Here is a 6,152-nt window from a genome sequence, read left to right as displayed (position 1 = left end):
TGAGTAATAATTCACTTTAAAAATATATTTAATAAAATTGAAGAAATATTTTATCCAACGTGAAATAACTTCGAAACAAATAACGAATAAATGTTATTGAGACAATCGTTGCTCAAATTGAATAACTTATTCTTTACAACTAAAAAATTAAAAATTTTTAAATTGAGGAAATAACTTTAAATACATTTTTTTCAAACCAATTAATTATTTTACTCAATAATAATACACTATTTTGTAAAAATTGTTTTACTCAAATTGAAGAAGTGTTTGTCTCAAAACATCAAATTCTGTTGATATCGTTTATTCAAATCTAAGAAAATATTTTCTGAATTAGAATTTTTGGATATTGTAAAAATGAGTAAAATATTTATTTAAGATTAATTGTTTCAAAACAACTATATAATACATTAAATAATAATAACCTATTTATAACCTAATAATAAAAACTGTATAATCCATTTAATAATAATGACCTAGGTAAAACTAAAACTATATAATCCATTTAATAATAATGACCTAGGTCATTATTATTAAATGGATTATATAGTTGTTTTGAAACAATTAATCTTAAATAAATATTTTACTCTTTTTTACAATATCCAAAAATTGTAATTCAGAAAATATTTTCTTTAATTTAAATAAACAATATCAACAGAATTTGATATTTTCAGACAAATATTTTTTCAATTTAAGTAAAACAATTTTTACAAAATAGTGTATTATTATTGAGTAAAATAATTAATTGGTTTGAAAAAATATTCATTTAAAGTTATTTCCTCAATTTGAAAATATTATATTTTTCAGTTGTAAAGAATACGTTATTCAATTTGAGCAATGGTTGTCTCAATAACATTTATTCGTTATTTATTTCAAAATAATTTCACGTTGGATAAAATATTTTTTTAATTTTATTAAATATATTTTTAAAGTGAATTATTGCTTATTAAAATTTAAAAAATAAGATGTTATTGTAACTAAAACATTTGAATAAATATATTTATTTAGATTGAATACATTTTTTTTTTACTTTATTTCATTGTTATCTACGTCTAAACAAATATTAACTAGAAAGAATTGCTTCAAATATAATTTGAAACTTTTATATATAAAATAATACATAGAAGAAATCTATAATTTCTTTGTAATTTTTGGCCGAAAATGAAATGCACGCATATTTTTGGTTTTCGATTACTTACAATTGCTATAAATACCTCAAATCATATAGTAACAAGTTGGGACATTCACTCTTTATCCTTGTTTACATGTATGTACTAATAATAATTATTATAATAGTAATGATAATAAATCTTTATTATCATTGAACAGTTCGCGGGCAACATACATTCAATACTCGAATAATTTCTATTTAAAACTGCTCCTTAGATCGAGCGTCGTTAAAGATCTTCAAAAGGAACGAAGGTAAAACGAAAAAATAAAACCAATACATGTTATCCAGAATCACAGGTAGCTCACTGAATGCTCACGAATAGCTCCTCAGTATAGGATATTTAACACAATCACTTACTGAATGCTTATATCCATTTCTAACATAGTTCATTAGACTTTAATTTGATAAAGACTTAAATCCAAAATAAAGTTTAATCAATGTTGGTAGAAACGTATCAGTGAATACTCAGTTACTGTAGGTGAATTTATTGGATGCAAACATTCACTGTGAGCGGTTGAAAAGCGTTTGCACCCAGAAAAGTAACCTAGGATACTATTTGAGCGCTCACTGACACCCGTTTCTACCAATGTTGATTAAGCTGTATTCTGAATTTTACTCTTTATTTAATCAAAACTCGAACTAAGTTTTAATCGATCATTAGAAATGGGTATGAGCACTTACTAGTAAGAGATTGTGCAAAATACCCTATATTGAATGGCTACCCATGTGCGCTTACTAAGCTACTCGTGGTTTTGGATGCACGTAATATAATATCTATTTTAGTCTATTTTAATCCAATAATAAAATTGTTTTGAATAACTAATGTCAATTTATATATTATTGTTATATATCCAAAAATATGTTATGAAGTATACACAATATTTATTGAAAGCAATCCTATCTTTATATCTAGCGGAATAAATTTTTATTTGAAAGGAAATCATGCTTTCTCAATTTTGACAATTTGATGCTTCACTGTAAGTAACGCTTTAGTCCACTTGAAATAAATGAATAAGGTTTTCAGGAATCTATTAATTCAAATTCAGTAAATATTTTTTTATTTTTACAAGTGTGTGCTATATTTTAACTTCTGGTTTTTCTACATTAATATTTCTTTAAATTTAGTAAATAGTTTCTTCATTTGAGCAAGACAATATTTGCAACCATTAAATAAAATTTTCAAATGAATAATTATTTTTACATTTCACTAAATATATTTTCAATCTAATCAATTATTCATTATTTTTCAGTAAAAAATTTTCCATCCTGATTAATATATTTTTTTAATTCAAATAAATACGTCATTGGTACCGTTTTAGAAAATTATTTATTCAAAATAAATTATTTTTTTCAAATTGACTAAATATTTTTCTCGGCGTACTTCATGTAAGGTTCAAAATGTCTATTATTTTACATTGAATATTCAGTGATCAATTTTTTTCAAGAAATAATCATAATAATAAATATTATAAAGTTCTTTAATTTCATAAATTTAGGTTTTATTTCTTTATATTTCATGTATTTAGGTATGTTATATAAACTTATATAATAGAATATTAGGGTAATTATCTTTAAAAAAATTTAAAGAATTAAAGGCCGTAAATTTTTACGTTCTGGTTTATAATAGTTTGCTGCATGCTGAAAATCATAGATATATTAAAGTATAATATATATATATATATATATATATATATATATATATATATATATATCTTTATACCACTTTAATATATCTATGATTTTCGGCATGCAGCAAACCATTATAAACTAGAACGTAAAAATTGACGACCTTTAATTCTTTAAAAATTTTTTTCCTCGATTATCGTACGTGGCGAATCAATCTTTCATACTTAGATCGATCTTTGAATCCCAAACTTATATATTTATATTCCCAAAAATCCCCGCATTAAACCGATGACTCGAATAGATTCATTTTATATGTTGCGAAAAACTGCCTCCGCCAGAACTTAAACCTGGAACCTCTCCACTTTTCGGGAGGGACGCCTTTCCATTCGACCATCGAGGCTTCGACAGTCCTCTCGCGCGCAACACAATGTTTATAAATTCTCTAAGGTATAAGTCGAGAGAGAGAAAGAAAAAAAGAAAGAGTCGATCTCGTAAGAGATGTTATTATACAAGAGAGATAGCATATTCTGCCGGCAATGCTTTAAGATAAACCGAAATTATAGAAACTATCATATTTATATTATTAAAACAGTATTAATATTTAATGGCACTAAGACATTCGTGCTTGGCTCCTTATAGACCTTTCAAATATTTCTGTTAGTTTATAATATTTATTATTATAATGATTATTTCTTGACAAAAAATCGACCACTGAATATTCAATGTAAAATAATAGACATTTTGAACCTTACATGAAGTACACTGAGAAAAATATTAGTCAATTTGAAAAAAATAATTTATTTTGAATAAATGATTTTCTAAAACGTACCAAAGACGTATTTATTTGAATTAAAAAGATATATTAATCACATATATATATATATATATATATATATATATATATATATAATAAATATTTTAAATATATAAATAAATAAATATATATATATGCTCATAAATTATTCAAGTTGTTTATTCAAAACTGTCAAATATCTGATCTCATTTTTTGAGAAATAATTATAATCAGTACGCTTTCACGTTAAATTTTCATACATACATTTGGTACATTATTGCAATATGATATTGCTATTACAAAAATGTAACTATTTTGCTACGTTACCCCAATATTTTAGTAATATTAACATTGCTACTCTATAATATTGGACATTAATATAACATTACATTGACATTCAATAAAATATAACTTATATAAAAAATATAAAATATTCTGGCAACATTCTAACAATAACGTTGACTTTTGTGCTATGTAGGATTGTTTTCACGCAGTCGCGTTGAACTTTGCCGTTGCAGAGATAAGATAATGTACCAATGCCCGAATATGTACTCATCTCCGGACATTGTTATTATTTTTATATTTAAATATAAATATTTCAACTTTCAACGTATAATACATACATATTGGTATACATACATTTAATATTTATATTTAGTGTACGTTGAAAGATGAAATATTTAGAGAAATATTCAAAATAATAAGAATGTCCGGAATTAGATACATGTCCGGGCATTGATATATTTACCTTATAACTCCGCGGAAAGTCCTGCCATAGCTAAGAGGTTAATAATTTTTCACTGAATTTTTCTAAATTTGTACTGAAATATTGCTGAAGTATTAATGAAATTATAATGAAATTTTAATGAAATTGTATCAAAATTGTGAATGCTTCTCAAAAACATTTCAGCAAAAGTTTATTACATTTTCAATAAATTATTTCCATCAGATATAAGTATCTCGATTGAGATCTCAACTGAAATCTTATATGCGAAATTTTACGGAAATCTCATATGAGTTCTCAATTACGATTTCACATGAGATTTCAATTGAGTTCTCAATTGAGATCTCAACTGGATTTTTTCAGTAGGAATGTCGTTACATTATAAGCGTTATATTTGCGATCGCTAATTTAAAAAATTACCATATTATTGCGAATATCTCAAAACGGTATAGGATTTTCATGTTCACCTCAATCCGTCCCCACAAAATATGTGGAGGGGAGTCTGAGACATCCTGTATAGCATGTGTATAACACGTGTTCCTTGAATATATGACACGTTGTCTCCTTGAATATATATACGGTGTCGAAAAATTACACTCTGTTTATGAAAATTCTTTTGTTAATAATTTTGTAATAAACATTGAGCAACGGCTAAAACTTCTTGAATATTAGAAGAAGGGTGCTCTTGATAATATATGTAACAAACAAGACCATCAAACGTAGGTCTAAATAGCATATTTACCGATATTTACACTAGAGTATTGCTACAATTTTACTGTATTGTAGACGACTTTCACAACACACATATTCCATATAGCTCAGGTAACAATTCGCATAATAACCTTTATATTCGCATAATAACTTACCTTTATTTATGAAAGCACTTATGATACAATTGGCCAGAAACACCCGAGCTTTATTCCAAAATTGCCAGTCTTCTGAGATATGGGACGGTACGGCTCATTTAGTCCCTTTAGAATGTAGAATAGTAAAGAAAAGTGCAGATTAATGTAACGCGCGCTATTTTGAGGCTTTTGACACGTATATTTTAGAAGGCCAGAATCCGACGAATGTCTTTAACTGCAGTGATCACTGTCGATCTCTACATAAAAAACAGTATTGATTGTATAGATAAATCACGTGAAACGGTCGATCACAATGCGTCAAACTCACGCGCGGATAATATACGAATAATATTCAGATAATATACATAGAGCGATAACACTTATTTTCACGCACTAACAGACACTACGACTATGACTGCATGCAGAAAGAACCCTGAAAGCGGTCATGCTGGCCATTTGGCCGATTTATATAATTGCTTGATACGCCACCTATCTTTAAGTTGGAACTTATTCGCTACACTCATTTCCAAGCGCTGCCGGTAAAATCTCCATTTGGTACGTGTATAGATCACTGAAATACAGGGTGCGTTTCGAGTCACGCATGAAGCGCGTAGACTGCATGGAAAGTCGTTCCGATTTAATCAGTGCGCATTGAAAGCGCTTTGATAGCGCTGAAAATTCCCTAGGTTGTACTAACCGTTCTGAATTCTTGGCACTCTTCCTAGCGCATGGACTTCACTTTCGAGGCAATCTGTGCGTTCCATGCGTTTGTTGCATGATTCGGAACGCGCAATTCCTGCTCGTCTTTCTTTTCTGCTCAGACACAATGAATCAATTCAATATTCGAATTTCCCGTTTTAATTGAAGACAAAAATAAAGCAATTACTTTATTTTTGCACAAAGGAGATGGAGAGAGCAACAAAATTATGTATTTACGTAGATATTATTACGATTAACTTTATTAATTGTAGGTTAGACGCTATTAACAATTATGCT

General features: G+C 27.4%; 1 long non-coding RNA gene across 3 annotated transcripts in view; it reads right to left on the bottom strand.

The window, feature by feature from the left end:
* Window positions 1-5,672, bottom strand: part of LOC116841998 — a 16,730-nt gene extending 11,058 nt beyond the window's left edge. The window contains exons 1-2 of one of the 3 annotated variants that reach the window (XR_004377652.1): window positions 5,178-5,672; window positions 4,732-4,909 (exon numbers count right to left, since the gene is read on the bottom strand). This is a non-coding gene — a long non-coding RNA (uncharacterized LOC116841998). The remainder of the gene's footprint in view (window positions 1-4,731; window positions 4,910-5,177) is intronic. The other 2 variants (XR_004377651.1, XR_004377653.1) reach the window with 2 other exon arrangements.
* Window positions 5,673-6,152: the final 480 nt, after the last annotated feature.

This window comes from Odontomachus brunneus, unplaced genomic scaffold (genome assembly GCF_010583005.1).
Source record: "Odontomachus brunneus isolate Ranch 3 - 2012 unplaced genomic scaffold, Obru_v1 Obru_scaffold_020, whole genome shotgun sequence".
In the NCBI taxonomy this organism is placed as follows: Eukaryota; Metazoa; Arthropoda; class Insecta; order Hymenoptera; family Formicidae; genus Odontomachus; species Odontomachus brunneus.
Note: the sequence above shows the minus strand (reverse complement) of the source record. Positions and strands in the feature narration are given on the sequence as shown.